Source organism: Coregonus clupeaformis, chromosome 25 (genome assembly GCF_020615455.1).
Source record: "Coregonus clupeaformis isolate EN_2021a chromosome 25, ASM2061545v1, whole genome shotgun sequence".
Classification (NCBI taxonomy): Eukaryota; Metazoa; Chordata; class Actinopteri; order Salmoniformes; family Salmonidae; genus Coregonus; species Coregonus clupeaformis.
In genome coordinates, this window is record NC_059216.1 from 28,034,845 (window position 1) to 28,056,866 (window position 22,022).

The 22,022-nt window shown below is 40.7% G+C and overlaps 1 protein-coding gene and 1 long non-coding RNA gene across 3 annotated transcripts in view; both read left to right on the top strand.

The window, feature by feature from the left end:
• Positions 1 to 9,590, top strand: part of LOC121539487 — a 41,695-nt gene extending 32,105 nt beyond the window's left edge. The window contains exons 3-6 of one of the 2 annotated variants that reach the window (XR_005995370.1): positions 4,664 to 4,796; positions 6,482 to 6,558; positions 6,694 to 6,791; positions 6,967 to 9,590. This is a non-coding gene — a long non-coding RNA (uncharacterized LOC121539487). The remainder of the gene's footprint in view (positions 1 to 4,663; positions 4,797 to 6,481; positions 6,559 to 6,693; positions 6,792 to 6,966) is intronic. The other variant, XR_005995371.1, reaches the window with a different exon arrangement.
• Positions 9,591 to 13,470: 3,880 nt separating this feature from the next.
• LOC121539488 (leucine-rich repeat and fibronectin type-III domain-containing protein 5) overlaps positions 13,471 to 22,022 on the top strand; it is a 51,172-nt gene continuing 42,620 nt past the window's right edge. Inside the window, exon 1 of the mRNA XM_041848015.1 lies at positions 13,471 to 14,434. The gene's annotated coding sequence lies outside the window, so the exon portion shown is untranslated. The remainder of the gene's footprint in view (positions 14,435 to 22,022) is intronic.

Sequence of the window (22,022 nt, forward strand, 5' to 3'; positions counted from 1 at the left end):
GTCAACATGGGCCAGCATCCCTGTGGAACGCTTTTGACACCTTGTAGAGTCCATGCCCCGACGAATTGAGCCTGTTCTGAAGGGTGCAACTCAATATTAGAAAGGTGTTCCTAATGTTTTGTACACTCAGTATATATATACAGTGGGGAGAACAAGTATTTGATACACTGCCGATTTTGCAGGTGTTCCTACTTACAAAGCATGTAGAGGTCTGTAATTTTTATCATAGGTACACTTCAACTGTGAGAGACGGAATCTAAAACAAAAATCCAGAAAATCACATTGTATGATTTTTAAGTAATTAATGTGCATGACATAAGTATTTGATACATCAGAAAAGCAGAACTTAATATTTGGTACAGAAACCTTTGTTTGCAATTACAGAGATCATACGTTTCCTGTCTTGACCAGTTTTGCACACACTGCAGCAGGGATTTTGGCCCACTCCTCCTTACAGACCTTCTCCAGATCCTTCAGGTTTCGGGGCTGTTGCTGAACAATACGGACTTTCAGCTCCCTCCAAAGATTTTCTATTGGGTTCAGGTCTGGAGACTGGCTAGGCCACTCCAGGACCTTGAGATGCTTCTTACGGAGCCACTCCTTAGTTGCCCTGGCTGTGTGTTTCGGGTCGTTGTCATGCTGGAAGACCCAGCCACGACCCATCTTCAATGCTCTTACTGAGGGAAGGAGGTTGTTGACCAAGATCTCGCGATACATGGCCCCATCCATCCTCCCCTCAATACGGTGCAGTCGTCCTGTCCCCTTTGCAGAAAAGCATCCCCAAAGAATGATGTTTCCACCTCCATGCTTCACAGTTGGGATTGTGTTCTTGGGGTTGTACTCATCCTTCTTCTTCCTCCAAACACGGCGAGTGGAGTTTAGACCAAAAAGCTCTATTTTTGTCTCATCAGACCACATGACCTTCTCCCATTCCTCCTCTGGATCATCCAGATGGTCATTGGCAAACTTCAGACGGGCCTGTACATGCGCTGGCTTGAGCAGGGGGACCTTGCGTGCGCTGCAGGATTTTAATCCATGACGGCGTAGTGTGTTACTAATGGTTTTCTTTGAGACTGTGGTCCCAGCTCTCTTCAGGTCATTGACCAGGTCTTGCCGTGTAGTTCTGGGCTGATCCCTCACCTTCCTCATGATCATTGATGCCCCACGAGGTGAGATCTTGCATGGAGCCCCAGACCGAGGGTGATTGACCGTCATCTTGAACTTCTGCCATTTTCTAATAATTGCGGCAACAGTTGTTGCCTTCTCACCAAGCTGCTTGCCTATGGTCCTGTAGTCCATCCCAGCCTTGTGCAGGTCTACAATTTTATCCCTGATGTCCTTACACAGCTCTCTGGTCGTGGCCATTGTGGAGAGGTTGGAGTCTGTTTGATTGAGTGTGTGGACAGGTGTCTTTTATACAGGTAACGAGTTCAAACAGGTGCAATTAATACAGGTAATGAGTGGAGAACAGGAGGGCTTCTTAAAGAAAAACTAACAGGTCTGTGAGAGCCGGAATTCTTACTGGTTGGTAGGTGATCAAATACTTATGTCATGCAATAAAATGCAAATTAATTACTTAAAAATCATACAATGTGATTTTCTGGATTTTTGTTTTAGATTCCGTTTCTCACAGTTGAAGTGTACCTATAATAAACATTACAGACCTCTACATGCTTTGTAAGTAGGAAAACCTGCAAAATCGGCAGTGTATCAAATACTTGTTCTCCCCACTGTGTATGTGTATATATGTATATATATATATATATATATATATATATATATATATATATATATATATATATACACACACTACCAGTCAAAGGTTTGGACACACCTACTCATTCAAGGGCTTGTCTTTATTTGTACTATTTTTTACATTGTAGAATAATAGTAAAGCTATGAAATAACACATATGGAATCATGTAGTAATCATGTAGGGGTGGTATACAGAAGATAGCCCTATTTGGTAAAAGACCAAGTCCATATTATGGCAAGAACAGCTCAAATAAGCAAAGAGAATCAACAGTCCATCATTACTTTAAGACATGAAGGTCAGTCAAAACGGAACATTTCAAGAACTTTGAAAGTGTCTTCAAGTGCAGTCGCAAAAACCATCAAGCGCTATGATGAAACTGGCTCTGCTATGATGAAACTGGCTCTCATGAGGACCGCCACAGGAATGGAGGACCCAGTGTTACCTCTGCTCCAGAGGATAAGTTCTTTAGAGTTACCAGCCTCAGAAATTGCAGCCCAAATAAATGCTTCACAGAGTTCAAGTAACAGACACATCTCAACATCAACTGTTCAGAGGGGACTGTGTGAATCTGGCCTTCATGGTCAATTGCTGAAAAGAAACCACTACTAAAGAACACCAGTAAGAAGAAGAGACCTGCTTGGGCCAAGAAACACGAGCAATGGACAATAGACTGGTGGACATTTGTCCTTTGGTCTGGAGTCCAAATTTTTGGTTCAAACGCTGTGTCTTTGTGAGACTTGGTGTGGGTGAACGGATGATCTCCCCATGTGTAGTTCCCACAGTAAAGCATGGAGGAGAAGGTGTTATGGTGTGGGGGTGCTTTGTTGGTGACACTGTCTGTGATTTATTTAGAATTCAAGGCACACTTAACCAGCATGGCTACCACAGCATTCTGCAGCGTTACGCCATCCCATCTGGTTTGGGCTTAGTGGGACTATCATTTGTTTTTCAACAGGACAATGACCCAACACACCTCCAGGCGGTGTAAGGGCTATTTTACCAAGAAGGAGACTGATGGAGTGCTGCATCAGATGACCTGGCCTCCACAATCCCCCGACCTCAACCCAATTGAGATGGTTTAGGATGAGTAGGACGGCAGAGTGAAGGAAAAGCAGCCAACAAGCAGGGGCGGTGTGTTCAATAGGGCGATATGGGCGACGCACTGCCAAACGGGAAAAGGAAGGGATTTTTTTTCTAATCAATTATATCACGGCAACAGTAGTTATCAGTGTTGTAATCTAGACGTCTGATCTGCCACAGTGCCACACTGCCACTAAATGTCCAATCAGGCTAAAGTCGTGCTTCAAATGCCCCCCTTTTGGGGCGATTTCAGTCAGGTTGAAAATCGCCCAGAAGTCTGTCATAGACTCCCATGTAAAATCTATTTTTTTCAAATTTCAGAGCTTTCAATACAATCTCTATGGGTTTCTGAGGGCTTGCACTTACGCGCTTTCGTCATACGTAACGTAACCATGAACGTAACTAAGAAAAGAGCGGGTAGCAGCATCAATCAATTCACGTACTACTATCAAGATGGCTATAGCGTTCAGTGCAACTTCGATTGTCTCTTTGAAAGAAGTTCACATCAAAGAGACAACCACAAAGTGCAGGAGCGCTTTTTTGAGTTCCTTCCCATCTCGGAATCAACCTCAGTCTCAATCGCCAGTGTGCTTTTGGAGAGACTGAACGGTCTTTTTGCCGACGACGTGAAAGTCAAACTCATTGCGCAAGCTTACGATGGAGCCAGTGTGATGAGGCGAGAGAAGGCAAAAGGTGCGTGAGCATTTCAAGAAAGGCCATTACGTGCATTGCTATGCGCATCAGCTGAATTTGATCATGCAGCAAGCTAAAAAAGTAACTAGTAAACTAGTCCTCAGCATGCCTGATTTCAATGAGAAAGTCATTGACCGCTTTGCTGCATTGAAAGAGAGAAGAGAACAGTTTCAGTACAAGTAATGTAGCCTCTCTCTCTCTTTGTCCTTCCCTGTCTGTCTCTTTAACACACACACGCCCAAATCAGTTCACAGTTGATGTTGTTTAAAATAGTTATTTTTCATTTTAAAAAAAGTAAACAATTTTTTTTACAAATCTATACAATTGGCCAGCATATGGTTGTTCATATTTACAAAGCCATACAGATAGCTGTGTTTACCTTTTCTAGAAATTATTTTCAAATTCTGTTTTCAGGCAAAATGTCTATCACTGTTCATTTTCACAAATCTATACAAGAGGGCAGAATATGGAAGTCTATAAAAATTTCTTATTACCAATAACTTGCATCAATGTTTTCAGTAGCCTCTATCAAAAGCTCCTGCTTGCTCAGGTGCACATATTTCCAATTAAACCATGAGGCCTTTTTGAAGCAAGTAATGTGTATATCAGTATTGACTTATATGCTGCCCCTGTCTTCATGTTGTTGCTGGACATATCTTTTTTAAAATGTGTGTAGGTCACCTAAATCATCAGAAAAATTGCCCCCCCTGAGAATTTTTTCAGGAGCCGCCACTGCCAACAAGTGCTCAGCATCTGTGGGAACTCCTTCATGACTGTTGAAAAAGCATTCCAGGTGAAGCTGGTTGAGAAAATGCCAAAAGTGTGCAAAGCTGTCATCAAGGCAAATGGTGGCTATTTGAAGAATCTCAAATAAAAAATATTTTTTGATTTGTTTAACACTTCTTTGGTTACTACATGATTCCATATGTGTTATTTTATAGTTTTGATGTCTTCACTATTATTCTACAATGTAAAAAATAATAAAACTAAAGAAAAACCTTTGAATGAGTAGGTGTGTCCAAACATTTGACTGATACTGTATATATACTGAGTAACATTTTAATTGCTTTGTATTGGTTGTTATTGCACTGGTTCTAATGTTATTTTGCCTTGACTCTTATCTCTGTTATTAAGCTCTCGAGGTAGACAGTTAAGGAAGGCACTGAGCCACAAGCTGTCGCCATAAACCCAAGTGCTTGAAATGTCCTCCTCCTCATCCCATTCCTCAAGAACTTCATCCCCAGACTTTTGCACTGACTGCTGACAGGTTAGGTCAGACAGAGACCTGTCATTAAAGAGTTTTGATATACAGTGGGGAAAAAAAGTATTTAGTCAGCCACCAATTGTGCAAGTTCTCCCACTTAAAAAGATGAGAGAGGCCTGTAATTTTCATCATAGGTACACGTCAACTATGACAGACAAAATGAGAAAAAAAATCCAGAAAAATCACATTGTAGGATTTTTAATGAATTTATTTGCAATTTATGGTGGAAAATAAGTATTTGGTCAATAACAAACGTTTCTCAATACTTTGTTATATACCCTTTGTTGGCAATGACACAGGTCAAACGTTTTCTGTAAGTCTTCACAAGGTTTTCACACACTGTTGCTGGTATTTTGGCCCATTCCTCCATGCAGATCTCCTCTAGAGCAGTGATGTTTTGGGGCTGTCGCTGGGCAACACAGACTTTCAACTCCCTCCAAAGATTTTCTATGGGGTTGAGATCTGGAGACTGGCTAGGCCACTCCAGGACCTTGAAATGCTTCTTACGAAGCCACTCCTTCGTTGCCCGGGCGGTGTGTTTGGGATCATTGTCATGCTGAAAGACCCAGCCACGTTTCATCTTCAATGCCCTTGCTGATGGAAGGAGGTTTTCACTCAAAATCTCACGATACATGGCCCCATTCATTCTTTCCTTTACACGGATCAGTCATCCTGGTCCCTTTGCAGAAAAACAGCTCCAAAGCATGATGTTTCCACCCCCATGCTTCACAGTAGGTATGGTGTTCTTTGGATGCAACTCAGCATTCTTTGTCCTCCAAACACAACGAGTTGAGTTTTTACCAAAAAAAGTTATATTTTGGTTTCATCTGACATTCTCCCAATCCTCTTCTGGATCATCCAAATGCATTTTAGCAAACTTCAGATGGGCCTGGACATGTACTGGCTTAAGCAGGGGGACACGTCTGTCACTGCAGGATTTGAGTCCCTGGCGGCGTAGTGTGTTACTGATGGTAGGCTTTGTTACTTTGGTCCCAGCTCTCTGCAGGTCATTCACTAGGTCCCCCGTGTGGTTCTGGGATTTTTGCTCACCATTCTTGTGATCATTTTGACCCCACGGGGTGAGATCTTGCGTGGAGCCCCAGATCGAGGGAGATTATCAGTGGTCTTGTATGTCTTCCATTTCCTAATAATTGCTCCCACAGTTGATTTCTTCAAACCAAGCTGCTTACCAATTGCAGATTCAGTCTTCCCAGCCTGGTGCAGGTCTACAATTTTGTTTCTGGTGTCCTTTGACAGCTCTTTGGTCTTGGCCATAGTGGAGTTTGGAGTGTGACTGTTTGAGGTTGTGGACAGGTGTCTTTTATACTGATAACAAGTTCAAACAGGTGCCATTAATACAGGTAACGAGTGGAGGACAGAGGAGCCTCTTAAAGAAAAAGTTACAGGTCTGTGAGAGCCAGAAATCTTGCTTGTTTGTAGGTGACCAAATACTTATTTTCCACCATAATTTGCAAATAAATTAATAAAAAATCCTACAATGTGATTTTCTGGATTTTTTTTCTCAATTTGTCTGTCATAGTTGACGTGTACCTATGATGAAAATTACAGGCCTCTCTCATCTTTTTAAGTGGGAGAACTTGCACAATTGGTGGCTGACTAAATACTTTTTTTCCCCACTGTAATGATTGAAGTTTAAATATGTAGCTTTTGTGTTTCTTTAAATGCAGGGGTAACCTGTGATGGAGTGGCATCGGACCTGAGTTGTTGTCTTCCAGAGAAGGAGGATGCTGAAACCCTTCTGATGGTAAGACAACATTAAAAATATACTAGGCCATATTTGTTTATTATGGAATTGTACATACCAATGTCCTTATCCAATATGTTTTCCTGATCACATTCATAATTTCTGATTCGTTTGAAATGTTTTTTCCCCCTATAGAATAATTTGTTGATATGACCCTGAATGTGATGCCTGCATCCTGCCTCCATCGTCATACAGAATAGATGGGGAAATGATTTGCTGCTGATATACAACCTGTAAGTATACAGGCTAAATAATAACACATAATAGGACCATGTCTACAATGCGATCAACCTGTCCTATCAGTGCAGCACAGAAATGCCCTGATCCAGATGATGTGACAAAGGCATTTCCTAACAGACCTGCTAACTTTCTTTGTAGTTACTTTTTACTTTTTCTTTTTCTTTTTAGGAACCACCATGCAGTACCTCCAGCAGGCGTAAAGGCAAGAACCATTCGTCCGCCAGCTCAGGGACACGCTACACTGTTCACAGACCTGTGTAATGTTAATGTAGTTGTTTTGCTGGACTTTTTGAAAGGTCATGTATTTGTATTGTGGGGGGGGGGGTATTAATGGTAAGGGTTTTCAAATGTACAAGTAAAAGGGAAAGTATAGTTTAAACTTGTCTTGATTATATAACACAGTTATGCCACAGTTATTAACCCTTTATAAAGCATGATGTAGGGTTATAGATGATTTGTGACACATGTATGTAGTGCTTATGAAGGCTTTATGAAGGCAACAATTCTAAAACAGTAGCTTCATTATCTAGAAAACATGCGGGAGGGTGACCTGGCTGTCACTAATGTATTCCTGTTCGGTTGTTGCATAAAATTAAAGTTAGTGGTTAATCTCCATCAGGGAAATTAGCCCTCTTTTACATGTTCTCCTCTAAATTTAGACCACCTAATAGAGGAAAAACAACCAATGCAAAGATAAACCAACGTAACATGGAGCTTATCCAAATATGCACCACGAAATAAATCCCAGAGGGAATATTGTATACATTCTCTGATCGCCTGTCAAGATCATAATATGTTTAAGGATTACAGATGAAATGTGTCGGAATACCACAGGTGTGTGAATGAAGGCACCAGGTGTGTCTGATTTAATAGAACAGGTGCATGAATGACAGGGCGAGTGGATTATTATTCCCAATCTACATCCGTGGTTGTGATATGTCTTACCAAGAGCAGCACACACACACGTTAGTGTAATTAATTCTAATATGGCTGTATTTCATCAGGTGAAGGTGTTGCAGCAGTATAACTGATCTAACCACTTCATATATTGGTGTCAGTGTGGTTAGTTATCTAAATGAAACAGTTTACTTTAAAACAGCCATGCACTTTGTCTCTGCAGTATTGTATATACAATTAGACTGTATTTTTTCTCTCACTAGTCGTTACAATGTAATTCACCATAACCTTGTGGCAATTGTCTTGAGAAAAACGTATGGGTTATCATTTACATTGTATCTCCAATGTATAGAATGGGAGAGAAAACCCAAAATGATTTACAGTCAATTACCTACGGTAAGTTAACTCGTGATCTCTTTCAGGATGTGTATAAGAATACAAATGTAATTTATACTGATACACTATTACATCACAATGCTGGATATGTGATTGAATGGGTTTTCCCTCTGAAGAGGATAAATTGGGGCCCTCATACCTTTATTGTAAATCCACTTGGGTTAGAGAATGATTAATTGGGGATTTCCGTATAGTTCATATGATCAGAAGTTTCACGTTTCACAGTATCTGTTTCACCGTATACATAACATAACTGTTATGCTGTGTGGAAAGCCTGTATGCTGCCATAATCATGAGATCATGTTGGAGGCATAGAACTAAATAACTCTTATCAGTTTTATGGTGGTGCTGGTATTCAACATTGCATGTAGAATATGCCATCATTAAATGCCTATACCTGCTGTGAGGAAAGCCTGAAGCACATGTGTGCTGTCCTGTCCAAAGTTAGCAAGATGAACAGGAATGACATTTACTCTCATAGGTGGCCAATAAGATCTATCTGAAAGCCACGCCCCTAATAAGCCACACTTCCTGAAAATAACCCAAGGATTACATTACAAAAGACCCAGCTGCTAGGTCAGCCCAGCATGAAAGTAAAAAATACCCAACTGATGGTTGAATTAAACCATGTTTAGGTAATCCCATTAACCCAACATGTTAGGTTATTTACGCAACTCAACTGGCTGGGTTAAAATAACCCAGCATGTGTTCTGTCCTCTTTCAAATACTTTATTTAAGTTTTTTTGTTTTAAGTGGAAGACAAAACAAAAAAAACTAAACATTTACGCAACCCTGGGTTACCAAATAACCCAAATTGGGTTGTTTTTAACCCAGCATTTTTTAGAGTGTAGGTAATGTAACATGTCTAGACTACAGGGCCGTAATAACTCCACTTCAGATGTTGTTGTTTTTGGCTGCTATTGTTCCATCTGTGTGGAGATGATGGTCTTGAGATCATGTTGTATGGAAACTACACAAAGGAACTCTGAGAAGAGGTGGTCTGTAATGTACGTTTCTATCCATCTGGAAAAGGCCCCTTTCCTTTTAATCATTGTCTAGGAATTGTAATATAATTCCCAAAATAATCAACATGTTTATATCAGTAAGTCTGTATCAGCTGTGAAGGTCTTGTAAATTGCAACTATCATTTTCTGCACATTATTCAGTGATTTGTGTCAGAGGTCTGCATTCTGGTGTACTGTCTTTAAAGAAAGACACCAAAGGTTGGCATACATCAGTTTGATCACAGGTATGTCACACCAATACATTTAATTTCTTCCAGGAAATGTTCTTTGTGAGCCAGCCCAGTGTTCCATATTACAACGGCTCCCCCATCTCACCACATCTGTCAGCTGCAGGCAGGACTGACCGACACTGAGACAGACCCCAGGGTAACTCATTAGAATAACCATCACTCATATCTCAGTTTACTCACTTACTTATGGCACTGCCTATTCCTGATTATTTGTTTTTCAAATCATATGAGCAAAAAATATTTACCTTTATCTGGGATGCTAAACCAGACAAGATAAAGCGTGCCTATTTATATAATGAATATGAACTGGGTGTGTTGAGATGATTAAATATAAAAGCACCAAACCTCTCTCTAAAAGCTTCATTTATTCAAAAGTTTTACTTGAACCCAAAATGGTTATCTAGTAGATTACTAAGAAAAGCTCATCCATTGTTTAATAATGGCCTTTTTTTATTGAAAATGAAACCTTGTTCAAAGTATCAATTTCAATTTCATCCCCCAGAAAAGATAGAACAAACTTTACAACAAGAATTATGGTTGAACTCAAATGTGCTGGATACCTGTATTTATGGAAAATATGTTTGAAAGGGGTATTTTGTTTTTAAATGATATTGTAAATTAGAATGGTAGAGTTATGTCTTTCATTAAGTTATCGGAATTGTATGGGAAGGTCTGCTCAATCCAAGATTACAACCAATTGATTACAGCATTACCCCAAAAATGGAGGAGGCAGGTGGCAGTGGGAGGAGGTAGGGAACTGGCTGTCTGCCCAATATAAAGGATCAAAACTGGCGGAGGAAAGAAATAGCATAAATAGGAAAGTATACCAGTTTCATTTGAGGACCAGGATGTTGACAGCTGTGCCATACAGATTGCAAAATAGCTGGGAAGAGATTTTTGATGTACCGATTCCATGGCACAGGGTGTATGAGTTGATATATGAAACGATGCAAGATTCAAGACTTCGTGCCTTTCAGCTAAAATTATTGTACAGAATTCTTGCCACCAACAAAATGGTTTGGGACAAACCATCATCGCAGCTCTGTAGATTTTGTTGTGAGGATACAGACCATTTGTTCTGGTATTGCCCTCAGGTAGCCTCGGATGGTTGAGGGGCAGCTCTCGGGGAACTGTGGGGAGATCTTGGATGGTTGGTGGCCTGGCTGTTGGGAGCTTGGGCCGGTGGCCGATAGGTCGCTGGTTTGGGTCCCCGTTTTGACTTGGTGGGAGGTCTGTCAACGTGCATTTGGGCAGGGCGCTTGACCCTGGTTGATCCTGTGGGAGAAGGTTAGATGATTGAATGTAATGTAAATGTTGAGCGCCTTCATTGCAGGTAGATTTTATGTTTTAATATTCAATAAAAATAAAATAAAAATAAAAGAATAACCATCAATCATTATTGAGAACGTTTACATGCACACTACTAATTCGATAATAAACGGATTATGGCAGTAGGTGGAGTGTGGAAATAGTAATGGTCACACCTTATTCTGCTTATTTTAATTGGAGTAACGTCAAAATCTAAGTAAGAGCAACCCGATTGAAACACCTGGTTTTCTGAGCAATCTTTCAAATTATTAGGACATGTAAACAGATTAATCGGCTTTCCAGCTGTGCATGTCATGTGCCAGCAGCTGTAGCACAAGCCTCCCTCAAGTGAATGGAATTCGGGAAAACTGAAAGATTCCATGTTAGGCTACAAATAGTTTTCACATAAAAATGTTATGTGTCCGAACTCAGAATCAAATAGGCTTTGCAAAAATAACATGGCCACTGTGGTAGAAAGTTTATTTTTATTGGCGATTTTAGTATTACAAAAGTTCCATCAGGTAGCCTGATTTCAGATGTGTCCATGTAAATAGGATTATTAGGGAAATCGTTCTTCTTAAAAAGCAAGTACACATTTGAAATGAACTATTATAGTAATCTGACTCTCCACAATAATCGTGTTATTATGTGTATTTAACAGTACTCAATGGATAGTCTTTTGACGGACTTGAGAATCCTCAGTAGAGGGACCATGTAATCAATACAAATAGAGGCCCTTGAAGCTCACTGACGTAGAATGTACAAGTTTGGTGATTGCAGAGTCTTAGAAGCCAACATCATCAAATATTTGTTTACAATAGGCAAACATGACAGTGTTGACAGTGCAGGTCAGAGCAAAAACCAAGCCATGAGGTCGAAGGAATTGTCCGTAGAGCTCTGAGACAGGATTGTGTCGAGGCACAGATCTGGGGAAGGGTACCAAAACATTTCTGCAGCACTGAAGGTCCCCAAGAACACAGTGGCCTCCATCGTTCTTAAATGGAAGAGAGTTTGGAACCACCAAGACTCTTCGTAGAGCTGGCCGCCTGGCCAAACTGAGCAATCGGGGGAGAAGGGCCTTTGTCAAGGAGGTGACCAAGAACCCGATGGTCACTTTGACAGAGCTCCAGAGTTCCTTTGTGGAGATGGGAGAACCTTCCAGAAGGACAACCATCTCTGCAGCACTCCACCAATCAGGCCTTTATGGTAGAGTGGCCAGACGAAAGCCACTCCTCAGTAAAAGGCACATGACATCCAGCTTGGAGTTTGCCAAAAGGCACCTAAAGACTCTCAGACCATGAGAAACAAGATTCTCTGGTCTGATGAAACCAAGATTGAACTATTTGGCCTGAATGCCAAGCGCCACATCTGAAGGAAACCTGGCACCATCCCTATGGTGAAGCATGATGGTGGCAGCATCATGCTATGGGGATGTTTTTCAGCGGCAGGGACTGGGAGACTAGTCAGGATATAGGCATGGCTGAACGGAGCAAAGTACAGAGAGATCCTTGATGAAAACCTGCTCCAGAGCGCTTAGGACCTCAGACTGGGGGCGAAGGTTCACCTTCCAACAGGACAATGACCCTAAGCACACAGCCAAGACAATGCAGGAGTGGCTTCAGGACAAGTTTCTGAATGTCCTTGAGTGGCCCAGCCAGAGGCCGGACTTGAACCCGATCGAACATCTCTGGAGAGACCTGAAAATAGATGTGCAGCGACGCTCCCCATCCAACCTGACAGAACTTGAGAGGATCTGCAGAGAAGAATGGGAGAAAATCCTCAAATACAGGTGTGCCAAGCTTGTAGCATCATACCCAAGAAGACGAGGCTGTAATCGCTGCCAAAGGTGCTTCAACAAAGTACTGAGTAATGGGTCTGAATACTTATGTAAATGTCTTATTTCCGTTTTTTAAATAAATACAAATCAAATTTTCCTTTCTCATTATGGGGTATTGTGTGTAGATTGATGAGGAAAATAAACGATTTAATCAATTCTAGAATAAGGCTGTAACGTAACAAAATGTGGAAAAAGTGAAGGGGTCTGAATACTTTCCGAATGAACTGTAGCGTGTACACTGTTTAAAATAGCTTAGTACAACAAGTCTAGACTCTATGGTCATAATAACTCTACTTCAGATGTAGTTATCGGCTGCATGTTCCTTCTGAGTGGAGAGGCCTTGGCTTGAGGGCACCGAGTCACATCCGATGGTATGTGTTGCTATTGTAAGAGCTGACTGAGAAGCAAAAACTTGAGCTATTACAATAGCTGTATTTTATTTCCACTGAAAACAGAAAATATGTGTTGTCAAAATGTTTCAACCTCTTGTAGCTACAACACTAGAAAACAACACCTGAAATCTGGTAACCCACTCAACAATGACGTCGCACATTTTATCAGCGTTGCTGTGCATATATAAATATGATATGGCAGGCTATACATAAACATCAGGTAGCCTACTATGTTAGAGGAGCCAATATCCTACTCTTGCAATATTCAGTGCAGTTACCCAATATACTTCAGTTTCCATTGCACATTTTTTATCAACTATGTAAAGGCATTGAGTCTACATAGTAGACTATAAACATATATTCTAGTCAGTATACCTCTTAATTGTTAGTGCAAAAATACAGCACTTTATTAGTCATACTCAATTGTAAAAGTTATGCAACAAAATAGTCGGGTGCCTGTAGTTGGTTTTCTACAAGATTAGGCCCTACGCGTGGGCTCCTATTATTTTACATCAGAGATGGTCCTATTGCCCGTCAGGCGTCGTTCTTTCCCTCTTCTGTTCATTGCAATGCTATTCCGTCTTCCCTGCAAAGGCTCTACCGCCAGCACTTCTTAGCAGGTCCCACGGAGTGAGGCTGAATCAAGGAGTGCGAACGAACAAAGAGAGGGAAAATAGCTACCATCACATGTCCCAGTAACTGCTGCTAAAGCTTTTAGTTTGTTAAATATTCTCGAATGGTAGAACTGAGCATTGGGAAAAAGCACAATGATGGCAATGGGGGTGAACCGTTAATTGTGCCTCATAATGGACGTTTCTTTTTGGTCGAGGTTTTAAATCGAAACACTATTGAGCAGCATATATTTGGATGATAAAGCGCTTTTTCGGTGCTAAATAGCTGAGAATAAACTGGAGAAGAGGATCGGAAAGAGCTAGCCTTTTGATAACTTGGATGGAAGGCAAGCGTGCTATAGGCACTCAGTCACTGTGGATTACGGGGTGGAGGCAGAGCGGGGGAAGTGCGCGTAAAGTGCAGCGGTTCAACGGTCTACCTGCTGAGATTTGATCTGAGTTCCCCATAGCAGCCACTTTATCGCACTCGGCTGTAGAGACGTGCACTCAGCTAAATAGAGCAAGCCGGTATTACTGCGCGTCGACGAGCAGCAGGAGAATGGCAAGGTCTTCCGCGAGTCTGACGGGAAAGCAAACGCCCGTTTTTCACCAAAGGATTCTGTCGAACCGCGTTGGAATTTGACTGTCTCTTCGTGTTGGTGTTCTTGGATCTTTATTTTACACTGAAAAGAAAAGGAGCACAAGTGGATTGGGTTCTGAGAGGCACCAACCAATGGCAAATTACTCGGGCACACTGAAGAGATGGGCTGTGCAGAGTTGTGCGCTTTGAAATCCAGCACACCTTGTATTGATATAGCTTAATTTAGCCATAATCCAATGGGGCAAAACAAAATTGGAACATGGGAAAATATGAAATGTGAGAAAATTCGATTCCCCTGACCGTCGGTGCTCAGAGCAGGGCTGGCGTTCATTTTTCAAGGTAAACTTTTGCTGTTTAAATGTTTGTACATGTTTGTACATTTTCATCAGTCCTTTTTGTGTTCGTTTCATTGTTCGTTGACCGATTGTCAAGGCTGAACCCATTGGGTTCTAAAGTCAGATAACCTACAGGACGTTGTTGAAAAGCATGTGGGAGCAGTATTACCGGTTATTCAGGTACATCGCAAGGTAAAAAACGAGCCTTAAATAATGGTTAGTTTGAAGGAATTCAGGCTGTCTGACTGCATATCAATTTGAGTGTCTGGGCGTAGATCAAAATTACGCAGTGGGATCATTTATTTGGCCAGGTCACTGCTTGAAATTGTATAAATAGGATAAATTGCAGTGCTGTGTAGCCTATCCTTAGACCTGTTCTAGCTCTAATTGATTTGGGTGAATGTGATGGTATACTTGGGTGGTGGTAATGATGGTGTGTCTGTGTGTGTGTGTGTGTGTGTGTGTGGAAAGGGGGGAGGGGCGGTTGTTTGTTAACGTAGACACCCTCTTTCACTGCCTCACCCGGTCATGAGGGGCTAGATTGAAATCACCTCTGGAAGCTGAGTTCCCATGCTAATTCAGCCTGATAGATAACTTCGCTAAATGTCCTCCATGAAGTGTGTATAGCCTTATAAATGTAGGCTACCCAGGCAGGTTACAAGAGTCCTCAACCTTGGCATATGCTCAAATGATGATAAAGTATTCAGGCGTCGTCATCTTCTAGCCCCGTCCTAAGCGATATATCATGCTCACTACCATGGCACCAATGACTGCTAAAGATGCTCTATGATATAATTATAACCATACCCACATATTCTTGATGCACTGGAATGATATGTATAGAGATCATATGTAAATTAGTCAAAATTATGCTATAATAACCATGTGGTGATGCAAATTAACTGGAGTTTATATTTCCATTGTATAGGTAAAGGCAATGTATGGATGTGATTTAGAATGGCAAAGTATGATGTGTCCTAAAGGAAATTCACATCAACGCAGTGGTCGTGCGCGCGTATTTGTGTTTGTGCTATCTTTCTGTATTTATGGTACCATTTGCACATCAAAACTATTGAATCTAGTGAGTGCAATAAGCTACATCAATTCCCATTTGAATTCTATATTATTCTAACAAGGCGTTTCTTTGATTTCATCATTGTTGGTTGTCAGGTAGGCTATCTTTATGCACGTGCGCTTCTATGAATGTAATCTGATAAACAAGACATATTTCAATTCTTCAGACCCCACGACATGTCATCCTTAATAGGGCAGGGTAGCTGTCATGGTATTGGTTTCGACAATGTATTTTTTTTGTGTACTTTAGAGTTAACATTATGCTATGTTTGGCGTCATTATAAGGAGACAATGAAACGTATCTGTGTTCTGATGCGGTTTACCTGCGTATGTTACCCATTATCTCATGCATATGGACAAAGCACTGTTACTACAATACATTAAGTTGATATACACATTTAGGCTACTTCTAGACAAGTCAAGGAAATAGAAAACAAATAGTTCAGCTCCTGCCAATCTTTCTTAAATCGCTCTTAGAAAAACGATTGAGTCATTTGTTTTTTACATACAGTGTGATATGCTATCTACTTTATTTCACTTGATAAAAAGTACTATTATGTAATGTACAGTAATGTACAATATTATGTATGTAAGGGTATTCTGTATTCTTATCCTATGAACAACAAGCTATATAGGCAAACTGATCTGCAGCTCCACTTCTAGTGGCTGGTGGTGCTATAATTCAATGTATTCTCCCTCCATACTGTTGCCTGCTGCAGCTCTGAAGGGCTGGGAAGCACTGAGGATGGTGCGGGGAGACTGCCCAACCGCAGCTTTACCGTACACCTATTAGGGTGGAGTGGAGAGTGGAATGCACCTTTGGTAAATAAAGTAGCATGTAGTCAAATATTATGTCTAGTGCATTAGGTATTAATTTTAGACCCATGGACCTCTTCAGTTGTTGTGATATATATCTTTTTAAAATCAGGGTGGGATTTGGCACGTTGGAGATGGCGTGGCAGCGATCCCTGTAACTCTGAGACTTGTTTTAATTACACTAGCAGAGCTTAAGACCCTGTGATGTTGTGAGCCCGAGCCAAGGAATCAAAGAGCACGGTATGAGGATCCTGCTGTTAGTGTGATATGGGGACCGAGGGAATCAAACGCTGCAAAACTACATCCTCCCCCAGGCAGCATTAGCACCACATACCTGGGTGCTCAACAAGTACATAGTCTACTATAAAATCTTGCCTTTGATATGCCCTCTGGGTGCATGTGAGGAGTTACCATTACATATTTTATTACATTTACAGGCAGAGCACTGGTGCCCAATATTACTTCATACAGAGAGCATACGATCAGCAAGTACTTACAGTCCTCTTCTACAATGTCTTTACACCTTTGATATGTGTGTGCTTTTTCCCTGTGAGTCTGTGAGGACGTAACATGACAGGTTTGAACACATTTATTGATACCTGAGACAAGACATGTATGTCTGAGACAGATAAGTGTCAGCAGATACTTGACAGCTCTGGTGGGATGAAACCTGGATAGGGTTGAACTTTAGACTAGACATAGCACTCAGCTAAAGGTCATGTGATCCATGATTGGTGAGTTAGTTTAACCCAACATGCCTGTGTTTCCTTTCTAGAGGTGTTAGCATAGTATGTTTTACCATGATGTGGTATATGCTCTATGCTGTGTTATGCAGTCACCATATGGTGTCAAAGAAACCAGCTGCTAGTTTGGCCAAGAGTTCAGCTCCATGAACAGTTACAAGTGAGATTGTGTCAGAAGCTTGTGAAGCTAGAAGTGTTATTGTTGTGTCAGAACCATGGACAGCCCCTCACTCTTGATCTGTGTTCTGCATGGTGGAGTACACACAACAGTGTTTTCAAACTCATTCATCAAATCAGCACCATGGACAGCAACCATTTTCTTTGTTTGCTTGAATATACTGTAGGTTTTGCTGCTCCCAAAACAGCTTTGATATGATGCTTATGAGCAAAGGGTGAATTTATAATGTTTGTGACCTTTATGTTATGTTCTCATTGGATTTTGTGATAATAATCTGTTAGCATACTGTGTTTACTGATTTTAAGGATGTCTTATTTTGTATGATTTGTCAATTGTTGATTGTTGAGTCAATTCTAAAAGTCACCAGGCAGCATTGCATTTAAGCACTAGGGGCCCAATCCAGACTTAGGAAATGTACACCTTTACTATGAACACCATTCCTACGCATGTCTCAGTAGTTGGCATTCAGACTTACCGTATGCAGATGGTACCGGGCTTTGCAGGCGTGGTTCCATTGTGCGCTCTGAATACATTTAATTCAACCACTGAAAACCCTCCCACTTGCTGGCCAACATATTTTTTCATGGAGTATTCATTCAATAGGGTTTTCAGTACATTGATCTAAAGCCATCCCTTTAAATTTGGTGTACCTTTAATTTGAATTTTCTCAACAGACTCACTAGAATAGATGGAGAGAACAGTTCAGAATATTAGGGATCAATGAAAGAAAGCCATGTAAATACACACATATTCTTCTCCTTTTCAGCACCAATTGGTAGATTTTAAAATACTCTGATCTTGTATATTATTTAGGGTTAGGAAAGTATTTATGGATAATAATAAAAAAATCGGTTTGGAGAGCACTATACGCACTAAATATATTGATGAATCAAAAATATAGTGGTTGGGTTCATCCTGAAATTTGCCATATTCAATTGTTCAAACCATTACATATTGGATGGTGAGAAAAGTGTACAATAGGGGTTGAAGAGTAGTCCTATAAATCTACCCTAATAATTCTCACTAATCATGGAACTGTGATAACAGTTGTCGTGAACCGTGCACCAGGCTCCAGGTTAAAACTGCTACGTATGGTCTGTGTTCCATAATGATTCAAATAGGCTACATGTCCATTATTGCACAACTTGTAATATGTTATCCTACTATGATCCACTATTACTAGCAATCCTCAGGAACAACCACACAGACGCACTGGTGTACCACACACCCGGACTCTGGGGGCCCCCAACCCAAAAAATAAAAAATACTTATTTTCTTTTTGTGTAGTTCGGAGCCCCCCTGGATGTACTAGATAGCATATGAACACGTAATTAGCCATGTCAAAAAATATATAGAATTACAGGAAATTAGCTGTAAAACTGCAAAATTAAAACATTCTCTCAGCCTCATTGGAAAATACAGTGAAGACCGGACATATAATTAAAACATTCTAGAAATTATAAATTAACCCAGTTCCTATATTTGAATATAACAATTGTTTTTATCAAACAAAACTATGCTACATAATACATGTTGTCCTTTCAATAGTGGTTTGTGATATATAATGAAGCAAGTGTTTGGGGGAGTTTTTGCATATAGTATAGACAAAACAATGTATCTTCTTTTAAAGACAGCATAGAATCAGACCGGCATACTGTAGATAGTGCCATAGGAAGCTTTGGAGTCCTAAGGCTTGTGGATGATCCAAAACCAAATCAGGAGTTAGTGTTCATTAGTGCAGGAGAACTTCAGCTGGTAACAACTAATTAAAACCACCAGGTATTTCAATGTTTTATTTTCTTTAATTTGGTGTTCCTCAAGTTCTTGATGCAGGGTGAGATCTTTGTCAGTGTGTCAGTGTGATGGAGTGACTAGAATGAGTTCCTCTGTCTGTCTGTGAGGGGAAGGGACTTTGAGGGGTGTTTGTCTGTGATAATGAGCTGTCAAGGGGACAGCGGCAGGTTGTTTGGATCCCGATAAAACCCGCTGGTTTAAACAGGTGAAAAATGGTAGTCAGGAATGGTAATAGTTTCTGTGGTGAAGGCCAGTGAGTCTGTAATTCTATTACGTATTTGACTGGAGGGACTGATCCCTAGTTACTAAAATATAGATAGATTTATATGCACTAGGGTAAATCCCAAATGAAATGAAAATAGAACTTCATGTTTTAGATTATTTTCACGGCAGAGACACCAGGGATTTGCACATACAGACAACATGTGAAACCACAGTAAGTGAGTCTATGGGAACAAGATCCATGAAATAATTATTGATTGAGACCCCAAAGGTAACTCAGAAGACCTACCAAACACAAGAGCAGTGGGATGTTTGGATGTATATTATGGGCTAAGTATAGGAAAGGGAAAGTTAAGCGAGTTCCGCTGATGATTTTCATTCTCTAATCAAGGAATGATCAAGACCTGGGACACCAGGTGTTTTTTTTTTTTTATACTGGCCCCCCGTGGGAAATGAACCCACATCCCTGCCGGCCAAACCGTCCCCTACATTGGACGACGCTGGACCAATTGTGCGCCGTCCATGGGTCTCCTGGTTGCGGCCAGCTGCGACAGAGCCTGGACTCGAACCAGGATCTCTAGTGGCACAGCTAGCACTGCGATGCAGTGCCTTAGACCACTGCGCCACTCGGGAGTCACTGTTCTATAGCATCAGCTAATCATAGGAAATTTACATTTAAACCCACTAAGAAACATATGGATTCTGTTTACAGGGCAGTATAGTTAATCTATCTTAATCAACCCTGAAGAGGGAAATGGTTTATGTAATATCCCCAGACTTTGTAATTACAGTATTTACCAAGGAGTGTCAAGAATAGGGTTGCAAAATTCCGGTAACTTTCAATAAATTCCATGGTTTTCCAGAAATCCTGTTTGGATTATTCCGGATTTCCTGCTTATTCCCTTCTGATTCCGTGAATCCTCCAATTAGGATTTCGGGAAAACCAGGGAATTTATTGAAAGTTCCCGGAATTTTGAAACCCTAGTAAAGGATTCCCAAAACTCATATTTTAGGGTTATAGCTATCATTTTATTACACAGCATCAGCAAAGCTGCCTGGTGGTAAATTATTGGGCAATTTGCCTTTGGGAAAAAATAGCCAGAAGTAGATTTATGGATGTAAGATTGTATTTAGTGGAGCTATAGTAGAATGGATAAAACAATGATATGCTATCAAATAGGCAGATGTATACATTAATAAAAAAGCTAAATGACATGACACATCACTGGGACTTCTCAGGAAGTCAATAATTTCATAATTGGTTTAAAATCGCAGACTCAAAATCTTACAGTTCCTGTTTGAAAAAGTGAATATTAATCAAGAAGATCTGGAAGTTTTAACAAGCAAAAATGATAATATTTCAAGGTAATGTAGAATCTTTCATGACTTGTGGTCTAGCTACTATTAGTTACAAAAATATCAATATTCACAATATTCTCTGAGACTCTTTGGTGTTTGTAAATACAAACATATCATAATAATATATATCTAATCTCATTGTATTGTAGGCAGCTAACAGCTTTTTGTGTGTCTGTGTAAATTGTAGTTTGTAAGGCCCTGAGCTGACTTCCTGTAGTATGTGATTGTAGTATGATGAGATTAGAGTGAATAGGTGGGGATATGGTCTCCTCTGCCTGGCCTTAATCTGCCCAGGGACACACATGGACCCTGCCCTACCCTGCTATGACACATTTGACAAGACTATACACACCACTGATGGGATAAGCCCTTTACAAGGCTTTGGCTGTGACAGAGGCAGAGCTACAAAAACTGAATTGGCAGAGCCGTTCTGTACAGTTACAAGGCTTTGGCTGTGATGGAGGCAGAGCTACATGAAACTACTGTACAGAGCCATTCTGGCTCACTACAGCACCGTCACACAGTGTTCCCAGCTGATGCCACCTCATCTTCTAAACTATATTACTCTAAAGGGCAGATTAAATATATTTTTAGTATTCTTGTGATTTCAGTTTCAACGCAATTAGCCAAACCACAAATGTATGTATTGCATTTTCCAAACAACCAACAGACACCAGTGGTTGAAACCATATGGATCATTGATGGTGCTTTGAGCTGGTTGGACCACCTGGTGTCTGTTCCCAGAACAGTTTGGTGTGATTAACACAGCTGATAAATAGCTATATATAGCTGTGTGTGTATATCAGTGTGATTAGGGATGATCATTTGGAACCATACTCAAGACACTGCTATTGATTAACCAGGTACAGTCCAGACCTGCACTGTACCGGACCTTCAAATGGGTTTCTTTCAAACACTTCAGCTGGGCTTGATTGAGCTTGCCTGGTGGATATGAATACATGAATGAATAGTGGTGTTCCTTGGCACTGTACTCAGGACACTGTAATGAGCAGGTAGCCAGCCTGGTACAGTGTACCGTTTGTATGTCTGTCATATATCATGTTTAGTGTGATGGAGCATGCAACCCTAATCCCCAACTCCTATGAGGTGGCAGCCATCTGCCCTGGCTGGCTCATCTTCTATTATTCATGCCTGTTGTGGATTGACAGAATGGCTATCTCATTCTGAGGCGATGTAACCTATACCATACTCATTGTTGGATTATTGTTGGGAATTGTCATAATGCAGACATGCAGTGTGTTTATCAGAGATGAGATCGGATAACAACATAAAGGTAAAATAAGAGGTTTAATCTACAGATTCCAAAGATACTTAGATATTCCTGATGTGTTGTGATAACGAAGGTTGGGTTTTAGGTTTTATGGTGCATCTGAGTGCTCTCTGGG